Source organism: Mustela nivalis, assembly GCF_964662115.1.
Source record: "Mustela nivalis genome assembly, chromosome: 4".
In the NCBI taxonomy this organism is placed as follows: domain Eukaryota; kingdom Metazoa; phylum Chordata; class Mammalia; order Carnivora; family Mustelidae; genus Mustela; species Mustela nivalis.
The window spans coordinates 56,490,130-56,516,901 of NC_139023.1; the positions used below are offsets into that span (position 1 = coordinate 56,490,130).

The window sequence follows — 26,772 nt, forward strand, 5'->3', positions numbered from 1 at the left end:
GAAATCTCTTGAGAACTATCCTTCACTATTTGACAAATGCCTTGAAAAGATACTAGGCTGTGACTCACACCCTACGTATGAACTTACATATATATGGTGCCAAACACATGCTTGTGGCTTCCAAAATTCCTGTTTTGTTGGCTGTTTCATGAAAAGAAGTCAAATAAACGAGAGTGTCAGGTAAGATGGAAAACCCCAAAGTACTCTGGCGTGTATTTATACTTTGGTAGGGATAAAGTTCCAGGTGATCATATGTCAGATTTCCAAATTTACTCCAGCTTTGGTTTTACTGACAATCAAGAGATGCGATTTTTGCCTCACAAAAGAGAGATTCTTTACCCATTCTATTCTCCCAACAGAGAGATGGTTTAATTGTTTCCCATGATCCAAACCAAACACATTTATAGTGCAGCTGTGTGGTGAGATAAGCACTCAGGGTATTTTCTGAATCTTTGGCATCCCATGTGCTTGCTCACTGATGCTGCAGATGATGCTTGCCCAGAAAACATTTCTTTTCCACGTTGGTGATCTATATATGCTCTAAAAATCTCTGTGATTTGGGGAAGTTTGTGTGTCATTTTTTTAGTGTTTATTATATGTGTGATTATTAGAATTCAAGATTGTCCTTTAATTGTAATGAATGCTAGAAACACAATGTGTCTTGTTATGGTGTGAATACTGTTTTATAGTAAATGTCTTTGGCATTATCTACGGAACATTTATTTTCCGTGAATTCCCTCCCCCAACTGCAGGCTGTAGTAATCAGCTATTATAGCTATAATACCATAACATAACAAATGACTCCCAGATCTCAGTGGCTTGTAAGGACAACAAACATTTATTTATTTTTTTTTCTTACTCAGGGAAGGTTATGAAACTTGCCTAAGATCATACAGCTGGTAAATGATGATGGGAAGATTCATTCATTCAACAGATATCATTGAGTCCCTACTAAGTGCCATGCATCATGAGGAGGCTGATAAGCCACCAAGCCAAAGTCTATTTGTGTCCCAACTGTTGAAATTAAAAGTGAAAACAGTATCATTATATCTCTGGAGAGCCAATCAAAAAGAGAGAACATATCAAGCCAGAAAGATTTGACATAATCTAATAGAGTCAGCAGTACTATGTTTGTCAAAGGTTGGGGGATATGAATGCACAGGCCAGAACAGTAGCCATAGTTAGATCATAACAAGATTAATTAGACAATGCAAATATAAAGACATTCCAAGTTAAAGCTGGCATTGCATTTCTAATTTAAGTTGAGAGAGAGGACAAAGAGAAGGGAAACATTTGAAGCCATTTTTGAATGTCTACTCTGTGCCAGGCATTGTCACATGAGAAAAATACACATAGTGATCTTCTGATAACAGTGCCTCTCATTTCATACTTTATATTTCTTTGGATATAATTTCTCGTACGTAAGGATAGTGTTATTTCTTTCTTAGCTTTGTTTTAGTTTGTGCCTAACACATTGTGGGCCCTCAGTGAATGGTAGCTCTTTTGCAAGACTCTGTCAGTTGCTTCCCAATGTTCATCTTGCCCTTCTTTTGTACTAACAGAAATCCTATTTGTTTGGGGAGGCAAGGTGACCATGTCATGCCCCCTTTCTAGGCTCCCTGTGGCAAGGGAAGCCATGTGACTGCCCAGTTGGGACAAGGATTATATAAGCAGAGGTTGATGGAAGAGGTTGCTGGGAAAGCTTCCTGAAGGTGAAAGACAGTTGTGTCACCTGTTCAGATCTTAGTCTTTGTATTTTGCCATTTGCTAAGAATACAATCATAGCATTAATGTAGAACACACATCTTGTGATCATGATAAAGACAGCCACATTCCAGGATGCAAGAGCAAAAGGGAACCCGGGCCTCTGATGACATTGAAGCCATCATATTAACCTTTGACTGCATATCTCCAAACTAACTTCACTGTAGATGAGAAACATAAATCTTTATCTGGCCAGGCCGCTGAAGGTGGGTTTCTGTTACATGGGCTCAAGTACATTCCCTAACTGACACAGCTCTACTGCACATTGCCATCCTATTCTCAGTCTGAAATACTTTCAGATTTGTGTATAATGCTTCATTTTTGCAAAAGATTTTGCTTCTTTCTGAACAAACTTTCTGGAATAGTTCTTTTTTTTTTCTTTTAGATGAGGCATTATTTGGCTGCAATGTAACACAATTCTGCCCGAAAGAAAACACCAGTTAAACATGTCTTTTTTTCCTTAAACCAACCATCTAGCACATGATCGTTAGAGCCTACAGAAACCTCTCCAGCCTCGAGGCGAGACGGCTGAGCTTCAGCTCGCCAACCACAGCAACATCAGAGAAAACAGGAAATCAAAAGCTAAAAAAAAAAAAAAAAAGGACATCCAGTGGAAGAGATGCAGCAAAGAATCAATGAAGTTTCTTTTCAGGTTTTTGATCTTGAATCCTATTACTCTAGCAGGGGAGTTTGGTAGGAAAAAAGCATGGAATGGCAACACAGACAATCCAGACTGAAACCCTTACTGAGTCACAGACCAGCTGCATAATTTGGGGCGAGTCTTTTCATTTGTTGAGGCTTTAATTTCCCAGCATGTGGAATTACCGCAATAGCAGCCATAATAGCAACGGTAATAATAATACCTACCTATGGAGTTGAGACGAAGTGGAAGGGAGGTGATGTATGTGAACGGGATTTGTAACCATCAGAATATCACACAAGTGTTCTTTTTTTTATTTTTTTATTTTTTATAAATATGTATTTTTATCCCCAGTAGTACAGGTCTGTGAATCAGCACTCACCCAAGCACATACCCTCCCCAATGTCCATAACGCCACCCCCCCTTCTCCCAACCCCCCTCCCCCCAGCAACCCTCAGTTTGTTTTGTAAGATTAAGAGTCACTTATGGTTTGTCTCCCTCCCAATCCCATCTTGTTTCATTGATTCTTCTCCTACCCACTTAAGCCCCCATGTTGCATCACCACTTCCTCATATCAGGGAGATCATATGATAGTTGTCTTTCTCTGCTTGACTTATTTCGCTAAGCATGATACGTTCTAGTTCCATCCATGTTGTCGCAAATGGAAAGATTTCATTTCTTTTGATGGCTGCATCGTATTCCATTGTGTATATATACCACATCTTTATCCATTCATTGATGGACATCTAGGTTCTTTCCATAGTTTAAGATTTATTAATTTATTTTTATTTATTTATTTATCTATCTATCTATTTATTTATTTATTTATTTGATAGAGATCACAAGCAGGCAGAGAGGCAGGCAGAGAGAGAGGAAGAGAAGCAGGCTCCCTGCCGAGCAAAGAGCCTGACATGAGGCTCGATACCAGGACTCCAGGATCATGACCTGCGCCGAAGGCAGAGGCATTAACCCACTGAGCCACCCAGGCGCCCCTCACATAAGCTTTCAATTGCCGTAGAGAGGTGAAAAGACACACCCAGTGTGAAATCGTGCCAAGTTGTTTAGGTTGCCCTCTGGTATGGACACATGGTCTGGAAGTGTGAGGCTGAGATGCTGAAGGATATACAGACTGTAAATTCTCTCTTGAAGGTTAGCAGCGGAGGTCTTTATGCGTATGATTATATGTTTCTTGCAAACATCGATACTAGTCATTAATGGTAAAGGAGAAATGAGGGAAGAAAACTAGTATTTTTGAGCATTGTTATGATTCTTTGGTGTTTATATATATATACATATGTTTACATATATGTATATGTATATATATGTATGTATATGTATATATATACATATATATATAAAATCTCCTTTAGTTAATTGGAGATGTTAAGTTCCCTCCACAAGTCCTCTGAGGACAGAGCTTTTACATTTTCATGTGTGGTGTTGCCCTGGATGTAAAACGGGAGGGATGGTGTGGCCCAGGCATTGAGATCAGGAACGTGGACTCAGGTAGTGGCTATGTGGTCTGGGGCCAGGATTAGGGGAAGGGTCTTGCATCTGAAGTTAGTTAGTCACTCACAGAAGAAAGGATGAGTCTTCTCAATGCAAGTTTCAGGAGACTTACCCCAGCTTATCAAGATGGAAAAGAGAAGAATCTTTTAGCCACTGAGGACCTCACTCAGCTCCTCAGACACATACCTGGTAGGTGACAATAACTGCATTTTGCTGTGTGGCTGACACTGTGCTAAACACTTCCAATTATTAAACCACTCACCACCCCAACCCCTGCTGCCAGTAACCCCACGAGGTAGGTACTATGAATATCCCCATTTCACAGGTGAGAAAAGTGAGGAATACAGAGGTTAAGTGACTTGTTTTAAGTCATCAATTGAATTGGATTGGAGACAGCCTGTCCCCAGGGCCCCACGTTCACGATGATGCTGTTTTGCCCAAGTTGGGGAGAAATAAAGCAGAACATATGTCAAACAGCTGGGCTATAAATCTTGAGGACTCAGCTCCTTAAGAGACTCAAGAGTTTCTGTATTTTTTTCATGGAAGATAGTCTGACCAACTGCTCAGAGATCCCTTCAGTTTTCAGCAAATTAAAATGTAACCATCTACTCATGTATAGCTGTGTCTCTCCTCATTCTAATGTGAGATTTAGGGATTTGGGGAGACATCTGGAATTTATTTATGCCATTTGGATTTTGAAACTCAATATTAAATTCTTATGATGAAAGAGACAAAGAAGTCAAAGTAGACCATATTAGTGAAATCTGACTACACAGGGCATATGTTTGCAAACTGGGTTTAATGTCTAGCTAAGATATTACTCCAAATACCCTCGATCATCCTTCTCAAAAAGGAATAACACACTTAAGGAATCCTGTTGACTTTCTGTCGATAGGCAATGGAAAGAACTCTATTTCAGGGCTTTTTTCTCTCCCCCAGACAATGTCATAAATAGTCTAAATGTTTGCTTATGCTGAACTTAAATATGGCAGAAAGATGATTAGACGGATATCACCTTGACTGTCTCAGGTTTTCATCTGGATCATGGGGAGATAGCATGGGCTCCAGAAACAGGTAGCCTGGACTGGATTTGCTCTTTGTTAGTGGTATAATTTTGGATAATCTCCCCAAATCTTTTGAAACCTAAAGGACATATCAAACAGACGGTATAAGGTGGAAAAGAGGATACAGATACGGGGCATTTTAGAATGTGTTTGTGTGTGTAGCTTTTTAGGGAAACAACCCTAAGAGGTGAGATCATAAAAGGTCTCATGTCCCAAGCCAGGGTGTTTGGACTCTTTCCTGAAAGCAATGAGAACAATCAGAATTGTCTTAATCTTTTTAAACATTAAATAGAATTGTTTTTCTTTATTATGAATGTAGTAGATTATTATAGAAAAAAATAAAGAAGAAGGAAAACACTTAAAATTAAGCCTTCAAGGGCTTGTGTTAAACTCTTGGGAATATCTTTCTTTAATTCTGGGGAATTTTTTCTTTTCATCTGGGAGTGCAGATGGATGTTTTAATAAAAATGTAATCAGACTGTACCCACTCTTCTGTAATCTTCTATTACGATTCTATAAGTAGCTATGTAAGTCAATTTAGGTTTGTTTACATTGTCACTTTAATGGATACGTAGTCTTTAATAGCTGTACTTAATGCTGTTCTATTCTTGGGATGTTTAGATTACTTCCACATGTTGGAATTGTAAAGAACCCTGTAATGAACATCCTCATAACAAAATCTCAGCATTTACTTAGAATAAATTTTAAGATGTAGAAGGATATGCTTATTTTAAAGAATGTCGTATATATTGCCAAATTACTCCCCAGTTAAGTTGTTTAAGTTAACTGTGCTATCAGCAGAGTTTGAGGCTACTAATTTTATTCTAGGGCCTAAGTGGGTGATAGCAGTTAATTTCTGAGAGATTAGAGCATGTTCCAAGAAAATGACATTATTACAGATGGAGATGTTAAATTGGGAAATAGCTGTCTTGGAAGAGGGACCTGGTAGTGTCTTCAAATATTTGAGAGACCATCATGTGGAAGGAGGGCTGGCCTTGTTCTGTATAGTTCCCAATGACAGAACTAGGATCAATTCATAAAGTTCCAGAAAAAGAGTCTGATTCAACAGGAAGATGATTTTCTAAATCGTCTTTCTTTAATTCTTGGGAATTTTTGAATGCTAAAATATGCAAGTGGCTGATGTCGTATCTGGGAAAGCTGTCTCAGGGATAATTTCATTTGGGGTTTATGTCCTTTGGAGAAAAAGATATACAAATTTACAATGGATTTTTTTTTTTTTTTTGGTCAACCATTGTCTCCTCTGGGCTCGTTAATACTTGCAGGTCTTAGATGTACACTGAGTTGATATGAATTGACCAGAGCTCTGCTGGGCTGACTTTATCTGTAAATGTTAGGTCTCATATGTAAGTGTGTGAATCGATTTTGGAAACAGCCTCAGATTCTGTATTTGTGAATTTGCCTACTTGCTGGAATTTATTGGTGAATGCAAATCAATACTCATGGCACTTCCATGGCCATTTGCAGATATGCACAGAGCAGCAAAAATTTGGATCCCCTGATGTGCATGTTCCCAGCTGGGATCAAACCAGGTGACACATGATCTTCCTCTTTCAGTTTCTCATACTATAAACAAGTATTCTTCTGCAAGTCTGTTTAGTGCCATGTTTTGGGCACTTTAATTTTTTTGTGGGGGTGGTGGTGGTGGTGATTTTGCTGTTCAAATGGCTCCCAAGCATAACAGGTGTTTTTAGTGCTCTTAAGCCGAAGAGGGCTGTGAGGTGCCTTATGGAGAAATTATGTAAGATAAACTTTATTCAGGCATGAGTTACAGTGCTGTTGACCATGAGTTCTATGTTAATGAATTGGCAATACACATTAAATAAAGTGCCTTTAAACAGAAACACATGTAGAACAAGGTTATATATTGATGCAGTGATGGAAACACTGTGACCAGAAACTGGCAGGATCCTAACCCTGTGTTTTCCACAGGAGCAGAGGTTCAGGATTTGCTAAATCAGTCTTTGGAATTACTTTACATAGACCACTAGTACCTGTTTTGCAAGAAGTGCTTTAAGAGATTGATAGATTATTTTTGCCCATAGACCATTCCCTGCAATTCTGGTCATCTTCCCTAGCCCTAAAGCTCTCCCTATCCAGAGGATGGCTGCCTGAGGCCTGTGTAGACCAGACCATGGTTATTGCAGCTGCCAGGCCCCTGATGCTAAACCCAAGCACATCAGGGGTCCCTCGGCTGCAGAGACCAACCCATGTCTAACCACATCACTCTGTCCTATGAGGTGTCATTTAAATGTCATGTGTCTTCTAAGAGTCAGAGATAGGCCCATCGTTCTCATACATTGTCCCTCCTGATGCAGAGCAGTTTTGAGTGCCGTGAGAACTATTCTGGAGGGTAAGGAGCAGGCATAAAAGACAAAGCTTAACTGAGCCTTAGAAATAACTGTCATTACTTATTGGGCAGTATGGGGGACTGGACACTAGATGGTGGACTTTGGTAAAAGCTGTTGTGCCAGCCTCCCACTGGCCAGACCTCTCGGCAGACCAGCAACTAAAGAGTTAATGCTGGTGCAGTCTGTCACCTGCTGGGGAGCCCCCTGCACTTAGTCTCAGTTCATCTCCACCATTCCCCTCTGCATGGGCCTTATTATCCACATTTCTTTGATGACAAAAGAAAGCTTCAGAGAAGGTGTGGAATTTGTTTAAACCCACAGGATTAGCAGGTGGCCCACATGGGGTTTGAGCATGGGTGTGCAAACTGTCAGTCCTTGTTTACAAACTGGCAGCCAAGTTTGATACAATGTTTTGTTTGGGGCTTAACTGATAATCTGAATTAGCTGCTATTATTTAAAAACCAGAAAATAAATTGAGACTGTTTTGGTGGCTGGTGCCCTCTTAGGATGGAGTGGTAGGGTCTAGCTTCCATGGTCTTCACTGGGGTCCACAGCTTTCATTTTCATCTCCTGCCTGGCCCTGCAGGTATTGAATTATGGCCCTGCTTACTGCTGTGTGGGCTCCTTCCTTCTAGTATGAGACTGTCCACCTATATTCTTTCATCTGGTCCTCTTGTTTTTATTACCATTCTGCAGCTGAATGAATTTGCCCAGTATCATCTGGCTAAGCAAACTGAGATTCGATCTGAGATTTCCAGACCCTTTTCTCACACAGTCTTCTTGAATTTTTATGACTTGTAAACAGCAGGGACCTATTACCTGCCCCTAAGCAAGGCCTTGCCAGAATATTCCTAATGCCTTGATCTCTAAAATTTGCTCTAATAAAAGCAAGAATCCAGTGGTGATGTGCTTGCACTCATGAACAGGGATGGAGTGAGGCAGCAGTATCTTTCTGGGAAATTGTTCTCTAAGTATTAACAAAGTTCAAATGAGTCCTTCACATTCTGACATTTCTGCTTTGGGGCGCTGATTTAAACTTGTGTCCTACAGCATTGGGAAATTCTTTAGGAGACAAGCACATTTTTCCCTCAGTGACTTTCCCCTTATCTTGTCTTCCCGCTTCCTAAGGTCAACATGAGTGTAATGGAGCTCCTTCTTCAGAAGATGTTCTAGGCTAGAAGAGTTCCTGGAATTCCCGCACTGTCAGGACGACATTTCCACATCAAAGGCTGTGAAATTTAGCCCATTCAACATGAGCCCATTGGGTGGAACATGAATAGCCTAAAGATGCCTGCTTCATCCAGAACAGGACACAGCAGAGCCCAGATGGCCTGCGGACACTCCGAACAGTCATGGCCTTCAGACTGTCATGGAATCCTGAGGAAAGTTCTCCATCTGGCCTCCCCACTTTCAAGTCCTTCTTTCACACAGTGGCCAGATTAATCCTTCTGAAATTCTGTATCTCATTTGTCTCCGTCATTCAAAAGCCTCTGATGGGTTCCTCAGTTCCTTGAGGCTAAAGTCAACATTACCTCTCCTGCTTTGAGTCTTCACAGTTTGAACTCTTATCCAAACCTTATCTAACTTTTATCTCATGACTTCCAGAACTCTGATCAAACAGGGCTGCTTGGCTTTCACTAGGGACTACATATGTGAGTCTTTTCTGTTTTCCACTGGACATGTGGGTCCTCTCCTTCCTTCAAGACCTTGTCCAACCGCCTCTCCTTTGAAGTTTGGGACTTCTGAGCCTCATTTTCCCCAGCTGGCAGGTGGGTTTTGATGAGGATTAAGTGCACACAATCAGCCTTCCAGAAAACAGCTGTGGAGGAGGAGGGGCTAGTGGCACTTTGTCACAGAGATCCACAAATATTGGGATGTACCTTGAGTGAAGCTTTGAACACAGAAAAGATCAGCTTCAGATTTCCAAGGATTAGAATTGCCTCAAAACATCCTCTTTTTGGTTATGCGCTATCATTTGAAATTTCATCTATATGCATCTATATGCTCTAAACCACAATGATAAAATAGTTAATATATCTATTTACCTCATAGAACTCTTTTAAAATATATATATATATATACATATATATATATATATGTATATATATGCCTGGGTGGCCCAGTGGGTTAAATATCTGACTTCGGCTCATGTCATGATCTTGGCGTCCTGGGATCGAATTTGTCCCTTTGTCCCTCCCCCTGCTCCTACGCATGCTCTTTTTCTCTCTCTCTCTTAAATAAATAAGTAAATCTTAATAAAAAAGATGTACCATATATTTATCTCTATATCTATTTATCTTTATATATCTGTGACTAGGAAGACAGACTGAGACAAGGCTTGTCTAACAGCAAGGACATGTCAGACACACAACTGGCACTCAGCAAATGTCCACATTTCCTTTATTCTGATGACTTTTATAATCAGTTAAGGATATCATAGACAGGAATTTTGTATGAATCACCACAAAATCCCTGGATGGAATTGGTCTGAGACTCAAGCTCTATTTGAGGTATTTTTTGTGTTTTATGGGTATATCTCATGGCTTCTTTCAAATGTTTCTTAGACTAACTTTTGAAGAAAATCTGGAAATAAGAGCCAAAAGAAAAATGCTCAGCCAGTTCTTCCTTTTATGGGCATGTTGGCAGTTTGTCTGTCCAAACTAAATAGTCTCTCTTATGGTCTTACCCGTTTTGATTTGCAGAGAATCTAAAACTTGTCCTGGAATGAACTTGCTGGCCAGTTTCTTTTAAAATATGATGTTAAACTTTTTTAAAGGCAACATGAAATGTCATTGGCTCTTTCATGTGGACATTGCATCAGCAATTCTAGGCTTTCTGATTGGAAGGAAAAACAATGTTTTGGTTGGTCCCTTATTTGAATGTAAGGAATAATACCTACAGATGGCAGCCCAAATAGAAATCATTTCTTTAACACAGATTCTGCTGGTATTTGGAGCTAATATTATATTTTATATTAGATTTCATTCTCCTCTAAGCTAATATTCCAGAAATCAAAGCAGCCCTCTGAACCGTATATACCTGGATGTACAGAAGGAAAATATTACTTGCAAATAGACACAAATCAGTTTTCAGGGATGATCAGGGGATGTGGAGATTCAGTTTCAGCAAGTAAAGGTGGCCAAATGAGCTGGCATGTGTCAGATGACTTGGCATGCAGAGGTCAGCCAGGACTACATGTCCATGGAAGAAGGAAGGAATGGGTAGATGGTGGAGAGGAACAGAGTTGAGTGTGGCTGTTTCTCTCTGAACCCTACTGCACTGAGCTCAGGACGTTGCATTTTCAGATTAGTGTCAGTTGTCAAATCCCAGTTCTGCCTGCTCCTCCACTACTGAGTACCTGTGTCAATGACACCAAAGACCTTGTGCCCACCCCCTCTTGCTCAAACTCTCTGCAACCCAAAGCAGGAGCTGCAGCCTCTGATATATTTTCCACTCTCTGATTAATTTCATTCAGAGGCTCTGGTGCTGGGACATGACCTTCCAGGTCATAGTTTTAGTCATTTTGTGGGTTTCAATGGGAGCATGCAGCAGTCCAAGGATTGAATTTGTGTTTTATCTGGTGGTACAATGGCAGGGTGAAAAGACCAGTGGGCTTTGGTGTCATACAGACCCAGGTTTGAATCCTGGTTTGCCACTTACTGACTTTGGGCAAACCACCCAACCTCTCTGAATCTCACTTCCTCACCTAATCTGTAAAATGGGAGGCAGCCACTCTACAGGATTTTGTGAGGTTTGCCAGAGGTAATCAAGTGACATATTTGACACATAACAAGAAATGTAACAAGTGACATTTAAAATGAAACAAGGGATGAGGTGTAAAATAAGCTATTTGGTCAAGACTCTGTGATAAAGCAGAAATGGTCCACATGAAATTTACCAGATCAATGCAAACACTTTTTTCACTATGTTCAAAAATTTAAAATTGCAAGCACTCAAGATACGGTAGATTCTTCTCTGGCTCAGGTCCCTCATATTCTAAAAAAGAAATTATTTTGCTTTTGCTAAGTCCTCAAGCTCTGTTCCTCATCCTTGCCTTCCACCATATTTGTTGAAGATTGGAGCCTTGAGGGCGGAGCAGCTTCTTAGCCTCTTGCTCCTTTCACAGCCTGCTTTCTGTTTCCACACTTCTGAGACATCTCTCACCAATATACTCATGCTGTGCCTATAGTCGACAAGCTTGTCAACTCTGCAGCTTCCCAGCCCAGTGGCCAACACTTTCTTTCAAACAGCAGATCTCAGTCTTGTCCACATATTAGAATCACCTGGGGAGGGGGCTTTAAAAATGATTGATGTCTGGATACCGCCCCCCAGAGGTTTTTATGTGAGGGTCTGGTATGCAGCCTGGGCATTGGGATTTTTAAAAGCTCCTTTGTTGATGATTAAGGTGTAGTTAACATTGAGAATCACAGCTAACACCCCACCCTCTCCTTCATTTGTATAATATTGCAAAGTTCTGTTTCTCCCACTTGCTGAACACTTCTTCTGAATCTCTTTCAGGGTCTCACTCAAGTTTTGTCTAGAATGCAGTTTTGTGAGTAAGGCACTTTATAGTTGGGGTTGTTGCTATAGTGCTGCTAAAGGAAATCCGTAATTCTTGGTGAATCAGAAAGCTTACTGAATATAGGTTCAGAGTATAGCGGGGTGGCTCTGAGGAAGAGATAAGGGAGGGCGGAGAAGGGAAAAAGGAGGGAAGAAAGGATGAGAGGAAGGAAGGAAGGAAGGAGGGGGGGGAGAAAGGAAAATCTTGTACTTTAGGATCCAAACAACTAAATAACCCTGTATATCTAAAGCTTTTTCTTCTCCTGCGTCTCAACAGAAGTACCAGGAATATTAATATTAGCTCTTATTTATTGAGCATCATATTATATCCTCACAGCAACTTTGGTGAGAAGGATACTATTTTCTTCATTTTTTTCCAGCAAGGAGATGGACATGAGGACCCAGAACACAAGCTTAGAATACAATAAAGCTGCTATTTTAACTGAAGTCAAATCCTCTATGGATTAAGAATCTTAAGTAATTGATGCCAAAGATTGGAGAATTGCGTCAGAAGTCCTTCCTGAGGGAAATATTCAAATACCTGAAATCAGTCTTGTACCTCCCACTCCCTTTCCCTTCTTCAGGGTAGGACCCTGCCATCCTTCTATGTGTGCTTTGGTCTTAAAACTTCTCTGCCCATCACCCAAGCCACCCCTATTCAGCTTGACAATGGCCCTGTTGACAAGTGGTATCCACCGTGTAACAGAGCAGTGACTCTCAGGCACTGACCAGTTGTGGAACACATCTGGGAGAGTGGCCAGGTCAATAGCAACACAGGTTGACAAGTTGCAGTGATGGTTTGTCTTCTCTGCTCAGCAGACAACATGGGAAATGAAGGTTTTCATTGGGAGGGAGCAGCTTGAGGTGGAGACAGGATTTCTCTGTGGGCCTCAGAGAATCAGTAATGGTGAGAGCGAAAGGAAAGAACACAGAATTGGGAAAGATGAGGAAAATGTGTGTCTACTGGGGAAAGTCATAAGGATTCAGCAAAACTTTTCTTTCCACACCCCTCCACCCTGCCATGTTCCTCTTTCCCACCCCTCCCTCCCTGCTTTCTGTGATCCTTTTCTCCCCTAACCAGCCAGCTGTCCCTTGAACCTGCATTCAGGAAGCTTTGTGATTAACCACGGATTGCAGATTCCTTCTAGCAACACCATGGCAACAACTTCAACTACCAATTGCCTTAATTATAAGATTTGCATGCTTTATCACACAAAACAACATTTAAATAGGATGTGAGTGAAATTTGAATGCAACATAGTGGTGCCTAGCCAGGACTGAAAAGTGAGCTGAGATGTGGGGAAAGACACTTGTTCCAGGGTGGGGCAGGGTCAGAGCAGCAGAAAGGGAAGTCATCCCCCCTCTTGTGGCTCTGTACCTAGAGCATGCCAGAGAATGTACGAGTCACTTGAAGTCTGAAAAGATTGGGCTTGGCTGCCAGGAAGTGAAATTTCATGCTCACTCATGGTAACTAGATTTGTCCTTGTGCTTCACACATTTTGTCCCTTCATTTCATGGCTTTGATTTTTGATTTCTACTTAAAATGCTTCATTTTGTTGTTCTCTTTGAACTTGCCTCAAAGCCTGTAAGGGAGGGGCACACTGACATTTCTGGGGTTTCTCTTTTGTACCAGGTGCGGTGCTAGGCACTCCAGTTATGGAGGACATACACACACACACACAAATATGGAATCTAGGCCTGATGGGAAGGCAGGAAGAAGAGGGTGAGGAGAAAATGGGGGAACAGATGGGATTTTGGAGAAGGGGGTGGCTGGAAGGGAAGAGATTGGTAGAAAAAGCAGAGGAAGAGAGAAATAGGTGGAGAATGTGGGAGCGGGGAGGAAAGGGAGAAAGGAAAGACTATGTAGAAGAATGAAGTAGTGGAATGGGGAGGCAGCTGGCTGAGTGAAGTGGACAGGTGAGAGCAGGACAAGTGGTATGAACTGGAAGATGAAGAAAATGACAGAAGAGGTGGAATCTCCATGGAATGGGGCAGGATGACTTCATGGAAAGGGTTGGGGGTGTTATGGACTTAATGGTGTCCTCCTCCCCTATTCAAATATTGAAGCTCTAATGCTCAATGTGACTATATTTGGAGATAAGACTTTTAAAGAGGTAATTAAGGTAAACAAGGTTATGGGGGTTGGTCCCTAATCTAATAAAACTGGTGTCCTCATATGAGGAAGAGACATCAGATCTCTCTCTCTCTCTCTGCCATGTGAGGACCCAGTGAGAAAGCGGCTGTTTGCAAGCCAGGAAGAGGGTTTTCATTAAAAACAAACCCTGCCGGTACCTTGCTCTTGCAATTCTAACCTCCAGAATTATGAGAAGGTAGATTTCTGCTGTTCAAGTCCCCAGCCTATGGCATTATTCATTTATGGCAGTCTGAGAGCACTAATACAAAGGGTATGGAGATTGGAGGTTACTGCAGGAGGCCAGGAGAAAGCATTCGCCCCAACCTGCCCATGTCTGGGGGGTGGGTAGTGACATGTGCTTTACCTTTCCTCCTCCCATTCAAACAACACAAGGATACTAGCTCTGTTGGCCAGGGAACTATATGCTCATGTCCATATGTATCATTGCTAACTGATGATGAGGCTTTGGGTCTCATTTCTAAAAAGTGATAAACAGGACCAGCCTTATTGGGGTTGCTGAAAGAATTAAAGAAGGCTTTATCACATGAGTACCTTCTGGGCAGGGATCGCCCTCACTGAGGATAGCTGTTAGTGTTGAGTGCATGTGCATACATGTTTATTTAGGTAAGTTTTTTGAAGAGCAAAGGCTCTTAAGATTTCCTACACAATAAGAAAGTGGAAACTTTGTTTTTGTCTCTAGCTTATATTGGGTTGAGTCACATGAAATTGTCATTTCTAAGAATCAAAAGCGCAGTAAGTGGTTTTTTTTTTTTTTTTTAAGATTTATTTATTTATTTGACAGACAGAAATCACAGGAGGCAGAGAGGCAAACAGAGAGGTGGAAGCAGGCTCCCTGCTGAGCAGAGAGCCCGATGTGGAGCTCAATCCCAGGACCCTGGGATCATGACCCGAGCTGAAGGCAGAGGCTTTAACTCACTGAGCCACCCAGGCGCCCCATTGCAGTAAGTGTTTTTTAAAAGGGACATTTCACATACAAATCCAGATATATGGATTTACTTGAAACATCTGAAAATCTAGCACCGTGAGGTCACATTGCCCTAGGAACTTGGCCCTCTAGAGTGGGGGATGCCTGCCTCCTTCAGGGAGAACATGCTGCCTTAGGTCCCCAGGGTCTCTGTCTCCCAATTTCCACTCACCCATACCTCATGAATCCAAGAGTTTTAGGGTAGTAGCCCTTGACTTTGTGTATTGTTTAGAGCTTGCTAATGTGTTGCTGATAATGCTAAGAAATAGGTACAGTTTCTTCGGCAGGAAAAAGTATTGGAACAACAGTGCAAAACCATGTGAGCAAATAGTGAGCACAGATCATTGCAAAACAAACATCCAAGGCCTTGGCTGATCAAACAAGCCCCCAGGAGAGCCAGTCTGCATTTCATCACTCTGCTTTGACAGCAACGTGGAAACACTTTCCTCTTGGCTGAAATCCTTCCCTTTGACACGTTTCATTCACATGCAAGCCCATTTACTGAGCGTCCGGTGTGTATTCCTTTCTCTTGCATGTGCTTTTGTTTTAATCCCCTACTAGAAGTCCGTGTGTCCAGCAAGAAGCAATTCCATAAAAAACAAGGAGGCCAAGGGAAAGGTTAGCTGGCTGGCCAAAAATATCAGGCTCCTCACAATAACAAAAATCTGTATCACCTTCTAGGTTGGTTACTTTTTCTCACATAATATCTCATTGGCTATTTCCAGTGAGTCCAGTGGAATAGGAATATATTATTCTCATTCTTAATGATGAACAAACAGTGGCTTAGAGTTCATATAACTTGCACAGTCAGGAAGGGTTAGGGCTGAAAATGGCACACAGAGCCAGCATAGTTAGCTATGAAAGAAAGCGACACTGCACCATGGGTCAAAATAGACCTTGCTAACAACTAAGTTTAAAAAATAATCCTAGTGTCTTAGTTGGTCTTTTTTTTTTAAAAAATATTTATTTATTTGCTAGAGAGAGAGAGAGAGAGGAGAAGCAGGAGAAGCAGCAGGCAAAGGGAGAAGCAGGCTTCCTGCTGAGCCAGGAACCAGATGCAAGACTCGATCCCAGGACACTGACCCAAGCTGAAGGCAGACGCCCAACTGATTGAGCCACCCAGGCATCCCTTAGTTAGCTTTTTTATGAAATGGGCTTACTAGCAAACTGATGTTAATTTAGCATTGAGGAAAATAGAGTATTTAAATCAGAGAGAGTTAACTGGTCTCCCTACAGTCTGGGCTATAGACAATATGTAGAGTAGTAGCTAGAGGAGCTCTAGAAAGTATCTGATTCTCCCTTAGAATTCACTAATTTCATTCTATATTCTTTCCTGCTACTCCTAGAGTACTAATACTCCTTTATCAACGCAGGACTCCAAGTAGCCACTCTCAATCCTAGTAAGTTGATATGGGGTTAGCACTAAATGTGAAACTTGTCTGGAATTTGGTGCTCAGGTGTGGATGTCTGTTTCAAGAGGGGCATAAGTATTGTCAGTGAACTCCATGGTGTCCAGGGGCAAGTCCTCCTTGTAAGTGCGAAGAGCCCCAGGGAAGTGTTGGAAGGCAGCTTCATCTTCAAGTGGACTATTCCTTGCTACTGCTAAAAGCAGCATAAGGACTAATGGAGAAACATTAAAAAAGGGCCATATTCTGGGTATAATTAATAACTTCCTGCTCACCAGTCATGTTTTAATGGAAGGCACTACCTTATTAAGTATTAAATTTTTGTTATTGGTGACATTGAAACTAGAGGTGAAATCTGTAAGTGGGGATCAATTCTGAAAGTCTGTTCAGGGTGCCCGGGGGCTCAGTTGGTTGAGCATCTGCCTTCAGACCAAGTTATGATCTCAGAGTCCTGGTTTCAAGCCCTGCATTAGCAGGAAGTCGCTTCATCCTCTCCTTCTGCTCCCACTACCCCCTGCTCATGCTCTCTCTCAAATAAATAAATAAGATCTTTAAAAAGTATCTAAAAGTCTGTTTGGATACCATTCCCTCTTAGCCTCAGGGACAAACAGGGGGAGGATTAATGATTTCTGAGATATTTTAAGGGTCTGGCACATAAAACTGTCATCAAGTTTTTGTTAAGTTTCCAGATTATATTGGAATCATATAAAGTTGGTATTTTTGGCGGGTTATAAAATGGTTGAAAATCAGCAGTTTTATATGATTCATTGTAATTCATACAAAGGCAAGAGAATGGACTTGATTCTTTAGATCTATGACACATAAAGAAAAGGGGTGCTTGAGAAACTGTGGAGTTCACTGTGCACAGGTATTGGGTTATAATGGGTTGAATCACGTCCCCCTGACATTCCATGTTGAGGTACCTCAGAATATGACCATATATGGAGGTAAGGCCATTAAAGCTGTGATAAAGTTACAATGAGGCCCAGAACAGGGACCTTAATCCAATCTGACTGGTACCCTCATAAGAAGAGGACATTTGGATACACAAAGATTTATTGGGCTTCTCTGCATAGAGGGAAGACCATATGGGGCATAGCAAGAAGGCAGCCATCTGCAAACCAAGCAGAGAATCTTCAGAAGAAAACAAACCTACTGATACCTTAACCTTGGACTTACAGCCTCCAGAACTCTGAGAAGATAAACTTCTGTTGTTGAAGCCCCTATTCTGTGATACTTGGTATACCTGGGTATATGCAAACGCAGGGAGCAAGAGGGAAGAATGCGGCCAATGAATGTGGTCCAAAGACAGATTTTTAAAGGCCCTCCAAGACCATTCCAAGGAATATGGTCTTTATTGTGAAGGACAAGAGGGGATGATAATGATCTGGGAAACTGATAGAAATCTACCCATGATAAAAGGGTTGATAATAACAAAACAAAGAGGCAACGGAATGGGAGAAGATATTCGCAAATGACACTACAAAGGGCTGATATCCAAGATCTATAAAGAACTCCTCAAACTCAACACTCAAAAAACAGATAATCACGTCAAAAAAATGGGCAGAAGACATGAACAGACACTTCTCCAAAGAAGACATACAAATGGCTAATAGACACATGAAAAAATGTTCATCATCATTAGCCATCAAGGAGATTAAAATCAAAACCACACTGAGATACCACCTTATACCCGTTAGAATGGCCAAAATTAGCAAGACAGTAAACAGCAAGTGTTGGAGAGGGTGCTGAAAAGAGGAAACCTCTTACACTGTTGTGGGAATGCAAGTTGCAAAGTGCAGCCACTTTGGAAAACAGTGTGGAGATTCCTTAAGAAATTAAAATAGAGCTACCCTATGCCCCTGCAATTGCAATACTGGGAATTTACCCCCAAAGATACAGATGTAGTGAAAAGAAGGGCCATCTGTACCCTGATGTTCACAGCAATGGTCACAATTGTCAAACTGTGAAAAGAGCCAAGATGCTTTTCAACAGATGAATGGATAAAGAAGATATGATCCATGTATACAATGGAATATTATGCCTCCATCAGAAAGGATGAGTACCCAGCTTTTGTATCAACATAAACAGGAATGGAGGAGATTATGCTGAGTGAAATAAGTCAAGCAGAGAGAGTCACTTATCATACGGTTTCACTTACTTGTGGAGCATAAGGAATAACATGGAGGGCATTAGGAGAAGGAAAGGAAAAGTGAATTGGGGGAAATCGAAGGGGGAGACAAGCCATGAGAGACTGTGGACTCTTGAGAAACAAACTGAGGGTTTTGAAGGGGAGTGGGGCGGGGGGGGGGGGTTAGGTGAGCCTGGTGGTGGGTACTAAGGAGGGCACATATTGCATGGAGCACTATGGGTGTAGTGCATAAACAATGAATCTTATAACAGTGAAAAAATAAAATTAAATTAAAAAGAAGGGTTGATAATAGCAATAAATTCAAAGAATCCATTGACAAAGATTCCATTGATGTCAAATGAGATTTCACAGGGAAATGGGAAAAAATTACTTTGTAAGAAGTTTTTTCTTAAAAAAAAAAAATCATGATGCAAGAAAGACATTGGAAAAAATTATTTATCAACTTAAGGGAATGAGCTCCTTTGGGGATGTTGACAATTGGCAAGGCTACGAACTAATGCCTTACTGATGGTTCTCAAATATGTTACGGTACATCTGGCAAGATGTGTTTTAAGGGAACTACATAAGTTGTAGTTTTCTGTTACTGGTGGATGAAAAGACTGTAAAATTGCAAATATTTAATGTTCTTTTATAATTAGCCTTTCATTAAGGGATAACTAGGGATAAATCCCACCCCTTGAAGTAGAGGTGGACATATATGAGTTTAAGCCCTTTCTAGCTCCATGACCTTGGGTAAGTCAACTTATCCTGCTCTTGTTTTTCAAATAAGAGTGCACCTGCCTTGATGCTGCCTGCAGATGAATGATGACATGGGGTAGTAAATCATGCTGTGAGATTATTACTGTATCGAGCAGAGTCACACTATGTTCATGGTAAAAAACAAAACAAAACAGTAAACCCCCCAAATCCTTTGTTTAAACAAATTTTAGTCAGAAAAGGCAACCATCAAGAGCAGACCTGTAGACTGCCAAACGGAAAATAGGAATCCTTTCTGGGACTCCATGTGGCAGAATGGACAGGGTGTGGATTTTGGAGATGGGCATAACTTGAATTTAAATACCTGCCCTACCTCATCATGCTTGTGGGATCATAGGGAAGCTGCTCACCTCTCCTCATCTGAAAGATGGGGATATGGGGGCAGCATTTGTGAAGTATTGGCATGTGGTAGGTGTTTGATAAAAAGGCTCTATTATGCTGTTCATAATAATACCTCCTCTGGTGACAAACTTCGGAGGAGCCATTTCATTAGTTAGTGGGGCACATATTTCATTAATGATTGTTGAATACCCATTGGGGGAATGACAACCTTCTTTGTGTTCTCCACCTCCAGCTAATTCCAAGAATGTTGCCTTGTCCTTTGTGTGTCCTTGTTTCAAGGTTGTGCACAGCAAGAAACAAAAATTCCTTGAAAGTTACACTTCCTGCTTTATTTTCTGAAGGTCCAAGTCCAAGTGTATATGCTGAGAGAGGTGGAGTGGGAGCCTTTGATATGAGACTCCCCCTGCTGATCTGAAGACAGAGCATCAGGGATGGGTACATCTGTGAGAAGTGGAAACATTGACTTTGTGTGGCCTGGGATTGCTCAGACTCCAGGTTCCCAGCCTGGACAGTGATTCCCAGTTCCCATGCAGGGTTTGAAAGCAGAATCCACAGACATCTAAGAGACAGGCAATTTATAAGAGTGAGTGTAACTGGCATGAAGACCTCCCTGGTATTGGTGGTCATGGGGAGAGGAGCCAGGTAATAACTGAAACCTGAATTCCTGTTGGCATGGACCCTTAGAATCAGATTCAAGTTGAAGGAAAGACAATAAGAAAATGTGACACTTCTTGGAAACCTGCATTTGTAAATTGAGTCAGACCTGCCATATTGGTAAAACATCAAAAAATCTAAAGGTGCATGAATTTCTACTCTCTGGAAGCTGACCCTCTTTTTGGGAACTGGAGGAGGTCATAAGCCACCTACATGAGTCACTACCATTTGGAGCACTACAAGGTCCTGATGTATGAATTGCAGTTAGGGTGATTCTGTCACAAGAGGTAGGTAGCTAAATTCTGCAAAAAGCACACAGCCTGGATGATGGGTAAATGTTTCTCCTGAAGGGATATATTAAAGTATACCCTCCCCCAATCACTGCGTGCCAATACCACTCCTATGTAATTGCCATAAAATTTTGCAAACCCTCAAATTCTTTTGGAAATATGACTGCTTGATGTGGAGATGCAGTCTGGAAATGTGACTGAGTAGGGAGCTATATAGTTAATGATTTCCATAACAGTGCATAGTCATTTATCTTCATGGAGTTTGAGGTGTCAGAAGGCCCTTGGATGTCAACTAGCTCCTCCTATCCCTTCCATCCCCCACCCTCTCCCATTTTGTAGGGTTGAATTTTGATTTAGCGAGGCTTTAAGGTTATTATTCTGACAGACTACTGTGATGGTCAGGGCCTTGGGGTAGAAGGTTTAGGGGGCTGGGCCCAATGAGCATCTCCACTCTTTAACTGCTGTGTGAACACCTGGTGCTGTTATCTCTTGTCTGGACAAACACCTACTTCTTAACTGGAGATGTAGTCTCTGTCCCTTCTGGACACTGATTAATCATCTTAAATCATCATTCTCATAAACTTTCTTGTTTACAAACTTACAAGATTATTCCATTAAAAAATAATCTAAACTTTGTGGTTTGGCATTCAAGGCTTTCTATGATCTGATTCCAACCAAGTCTGGTTCTTTTCTTTTCTTTCATTTTTTTTTTTCTTCTTCTCCTTTTTTTTTTTTTTTTTTTTTTTTTAAATCAACCAAGTCTTTTGGGCTCATTTCCCTCAGCTCTATATGCATGTACTTTGTTCTGCTGAGGGAGCTTTGTGGCTACTCCGCACGCTGTCCTCTTTCATGCTTTTACTAATGTTCTTGCTGCCTGGAATGAATACCCCTCCCACCAATCCTTATCTATTTTTCAAGGCTAAATTACATATTCCCTCTTCTTAGGAGCCTTCCCTGGGTGAGGAATATAGAGCATTAGATGGACTTGGGTTTGAGAGTGTACTCTGCCCCTTACTTCCTAGAATACCTCAGGCAGGTTATTGAATTTCTCTAGGGCTCAGTTTTCTCATCTGTGAGATGGGCAAGTCAACACCGACTGTGTAGCCTTATGAAGTATACATGGGTTAGTCATACTGTGAAGGGCTTGGCATAGTTCCTGGTACATAGTAAACATCAAAGAATGTTATATATTACTCTGATTAGTCCAGAGAACTGCAAGCTCCTTTTCTGTGAATTCTCATTCACTTTGAGGTCTCTTATATTCTTCCTTATATATCTAGTTTTGCCTTTTAGATACTGAATCTCATGTGTTGATTCCCCCCTAGGATTGATAACTCCTTAAACGTGGGATCATATTTTAGTCAGCTTGTGTCCTGTACATTGCCCTCTATGCAGCAGGCCCTCAAAACACAGGCAAAGATTGACCTTTTGGGTGTGAAATTTGGGTGTGACAACAATTTGCTTTGTTGTCACTTTCCCCTGTAAAAGTTGACAATAGTTTTTCTTTTTTAAGTCAATTTTCTTAGATATGAAAATCCCAGTTGTGGGGCTTTTGTTTCCTTGAAACATGGAAGACAATGCATGAAGAGGCTGGTAGAGATTGATAAATTTCAACTAATTCTTGGGAAATGCAAGTTTGGAAGCCCATGTGGCCTCAACTAACTGGGCCAACTCAGGCTCGCTGTTGTCCAGCATGCATTCTATATTCCACAGTTTGTGTGATACTCCGGGAAGGGGGTGGGGATGGTTTTACATTCTGATAAGTTTGGAAAACAGATGCTAATGACCTGCTCACAGAGAGACAGAGGATATAGTAAGAAACTAAAATCTGTGAGAAGTCCTACAGTAAGAAAAAAAAAAGCTAGTAAGAGTAGCTAACATTCATTGAGCTCTTTCATGGCAGATACTTTGACAGTAGACCCTTTACATGAATTCTTTAATTTAATCCTCAAATGCTTTATCCCCTTTAAGAATAAATATAATTATTATCCTCACTTAACAGATGAAGAAACTTGAATGGTCCAAGTTCTCACAACAGTTAAAGAGTTGGACCTGGGATTGGAATCAGATATTTATAACCCCAGAACTTGAGTTCTGGTCCACTGTGGTATACAGCTTTTCACATTCCCCAATTTGCCTGACCAGGAAATGCTTTTGGTTAACCTCTTACTAATAACCCATGAAAGTCCTATTCCTTGGGATGCACTTTGGGCAACAGAGCCTTGCCTTCCCAAGCTCCTTGGTTCATGGGAGCAGCCATGACCTTTCCACCTCTGCACCTTTGTTCACTGACCTCTGCCTGCATGCTCCCGTCCCCCTTGCCTCTCTCATGATATTTTACTCTTCCTACAAGGTCCAGTTCAAATGCAACTCTACGAGGAGCTTTTTTGGATATCAGCAGGTTGATGTGCAAAGCCCCTCTGTGTTCTCCACTGTTGTTAACATTTGGTCTCTCTGTCAAGGGCCATTTCCTAAGAGCCTTGGTAAAGTTTCCGGCACAGAGTAGATGTTCAGTTGGAGTTTGGTGAAATACAATCTTCCTAGCTGCTCAAGGGGGTCACTTCCCTAGCCTGGGGCTCGTCGGGTCATGGGTCATGGACTTGCCAGTGTGACTCTAACTGGCAACCTGGGCTGACGCTGGCTCCAACCCTTGTCAGGTTCAGACAACATCACTCCCTAATGCCCTGGCAGTTCATTAGTTAACATTGCCCTCCCTTTGCGCCTTGCAGATGTGGCCTCTCCCCAGCCTCTATGAGGTGAGGAGCACGATTAGGTCACATCAGGCCTCTCATCAGTGTTCTTTTGGGGACAAACCTGACTTGTCCTTTCCAGGGTGTTGTCCAGGTTTCATTATAAAGCCCCCCAGTGGCTGTGCCTCAGATGAGTCAGCTGGCTTGGGGCTTCATTAGCAACTCTAATTGCCTTTTTTGTTTTTGTCCTCTTTGGGGCCTTCTCAGGCCCAGAGGTGGGGCCTGGCGGGCCTGGCTTCCAGAAATGCCGCCAGCCTCCACAAAAGCCCGTGATGGGAAGTCCGCGCCCCACTCCCCAGCAGCCACGTCATGCCACACTGCGCATTTCTGGGCCGCACCCTTCCCCAGGGTGTACTCAGGCGCCATGCAACCGCTGGCCACCCCAGCTCCCCAGCTGCCTGTGATGAAGTCATGGGGTGGGGTCCTGGAGACCCCCCTCCAAATAGGGTGGGGGCTTCCCCAACTGGCCTGGGAATGGTGGAGAGGAGGAGATGGTTATAATCTTGTCCGTCCAATCCACTGCTCCCTCTCTTGAGCTTGCATGGCCGGTGTGGAGAGAAATGGAGGGAGGAAGAGAGAGCAGGGAAGACAAGGGGAGGAGAAGGACAGCAGAGTGGGGGGCATGGATCCCTCACTTCCTCCACCAGCAACTGGGTATGGAGAAAGGAACTAGCAGTTTCTCTTGACCACCTTGCAATGAGCTAATCGAGCTGACTTCTCTCTTCTCTGTTAACAACTTCCTTCTGATCTTAATCTCTTTTTTTTCCCCACCGAGACCACAAAATGTAGGAGAAGCCACCATAATCCATCTTATATAATTAGAATTTGATTCTGAGGAAAAAATATCCCAGAGACAGAACAGCAGCTGTTCTGGCAAGGCAGGTAGAGCCCTTCCCAACGCAAGCATGCTTCCCCAGGCAGAGCCTCCCATCTCACCCAGGCCCAATGGGCATTTTGCTCTTGCTTCTGCACCAGTGGGTTTTGCAGACTGGGGTTGCCTAGATGTCCCAGACCACTCAAGCTTGGTTAAACCCGTGCAGCTTTGTCGCCTTCGCCTGTGAGCATATATGTACGTGTGGAGGAATGAACGCTCTGTTAAAATCACAGCCTGCCGGAAGAATTTACTGATAGATCTCTGTGGATGGCTAGTTATTTGCACCTGGAATTCTGCCTCGGAAAGATGGGAAATCTGATAACAGAGACTTTCCCAGGGAAATAAGAACAACACACCACACATTTATGTATCCCTCCACCTAAAACCACAGCATACTTCCCATATGACCAATGCCCTAGAAAACCAAGGAATATTCAAGCTTTTCTGCTCCCTACCTGTATCAGAGGCACACCCAAGAGGGCAGAGATACCCTACTCAGACTCTAGCATGGTCAGTCAACTGCAACTGGAATGAACAAACTTGGGGTTGAACTTTTTTCTCTGAGGACATCATATCCATAATATCCTCACCGCGTTGTTACAAAGGAAAAGCCAAATGATTTATTTAACTTTAAAAAACGTATTCTGCAAAACAAGTTTGTAAGAACTTGTAACCACAAAGTTACAAGTAACCACACTTAAAAGAGAATTTTTCGGAGTGATGTTAAAATCTTCCATGGCAAAGATTTCTAAGTTAATACAAAGATCATAGCTCCGGAAGTTGAGTTTCATATATTGGGATAAAAAAACATAGATACTCTGACCCAGGCAATAAATGAGCCCGTCACCACATTAGTGAATGTGAAATGCATCTGTTTGGAGATTCTGAGGAATCTCCTGCACACATTTTCTAAGAGAAATCCCATTTTTCAAGGAGTCAAAGCTTTCATAGAGGTTTGCATCAAGCGGAATAGAAAGCAGGAGAAGGCATGACTGCTAAGGATTTCCAACCTTTGATTCATAATTTGTTGACATATTTTTACAAGTTCCCCATTTCTTTACAAGTAGCTCTGTTAAGTTCTCCCAGTAAATATTTTTGACGAAGCCCAAACAAGAGGGAAAAAGAGAAAACGTGCAATGAAAAGAGTGGCTTACCTTTTCTGGGTATTGCCGATGTCAAACTTTCCCCCCAGACATGAGGCTTTCTTGCTTTGGTTGTCCCATGAATTTAGAAACCATTAAAAATTTTAAAGCAGAAATACATGCGTCTTATTCGAAGCTGCTTCGAAACAATATAAAAAATAACTCGATGAAAAATAAAGTGCTCTTCTGAGCATGAGAATGTGTTTGAAGCTTGGAGCTCATGCTGTTGCACGAAGTTTTGCAACTGTCTCTCAGTTTAAACAACCTCCCGCTCCTCCCCACCACTTGCCAACGTCTATAATTTAAAGCAACTGCAATCCTTCCCATAATACTCACATTTCAAAGAGCTTAATATATACGCTCGTTAGGAAAGAGTAGGAGCCAGTGACGTTCTTCTGCAAACCCCGGACTGAGGCAAATGGGAAGCAAAGGTTTCAGGTATCTGAGCAATTCTATTTCTCTCTTTTATCTGTAGCTCTTCTCACTGTGTGACTTCAGTTGCTTCTTTGCCTTTTCAAGTGATGCCTTGAGACCAAATGGCATCACTTCACTGGGAGGAAAAAAAAAAAAAAAAAAAAAGGAAAAGAAAGGGAAAAAAAACACACAGAAAAGACAGAAAAGTTTCTGTCTCAACTTCCAGAACAGTAATACTAGTGAAATTGTGTTTAAACATCACTTTTGCTAACACAATTATTTCCATGCAATTCTTCCCTCATCTAACTCATCTGTTTGAAAAAGTAAAATAAGTATACACTTTAGTTTCATAAAAGGGGAAAATACCTAACTGATGCCATGTAAATTGGACTTATTTTAACCTGTATTCTGTATGTGAATCATAATCTGTATGAGGGATACTCACTTTGCAGTGTGTGTCCATGTCGCTGGCTAAGTCTCTGACATAGAGGCTTAAGCAATGATTTTACTCATTCAACCACACTTCTCCACCTGCCATTAAACACACACACACACACACACACACACACACACACACACACTTTATGAATTCAAATTGCAGCCAACATAAATGGTGATTTTAAAAATAGTTATAGTAGATCTTAAAGCAGGTCTTCCTCAGTACCTGATAGATAATAAGTACTCAGTAAATACCTGCTCAGATCATGCAACGGTTTCAACGATTTGAGTTTGTATTGAGAATATGTTCCCATCGGGGAAGGCTAATATGTCAAAGCTTGTACAGAGAGCAAACAGGATGACATATACTCTTGCCAGATTTAATGAATGGTTATGGTATAATAAAACTTCCTAAGTTAATATAGAAAACATTAGTTAAAAAAAATAAAGAATTTGGTGGAGAATAGAGATGTCAACACAGACATGATCTATCTACTTCGTGTACTTACTGTGTAAACTTACGCAAACA

General features: G+C 41.6%; 1 protein-coding gene across 3 annotated transcripts in view; it reads right to left on the bottom strand.

Moving 5' to 3' along the window:
* C1QTNF7 (C1q and TNF related 7) overlaps positions 1-25,849 on the bottom strand; it is a 114,768-nt gene extending 88,919 nt beyond the window's left edge. For 2 of the 3 annotated variants that reach the window (XM_082728722.1, XM_082728720.1), the window contains exon 1: positions 25,404-25,651. The gene's annotated coding sequence lies outside the window, so the exon portion shown is untranslated. Of the gene's footprint in view, positions 1-25,403; positions 25,652-25,727 lie in introns of those variants that run through there. The other variant, XM_082728724.1, reaches the window with a different exon arrangement.
* Between the last annotated feature and the right edge of the window lie 923 nt (positions 25,850-26,772).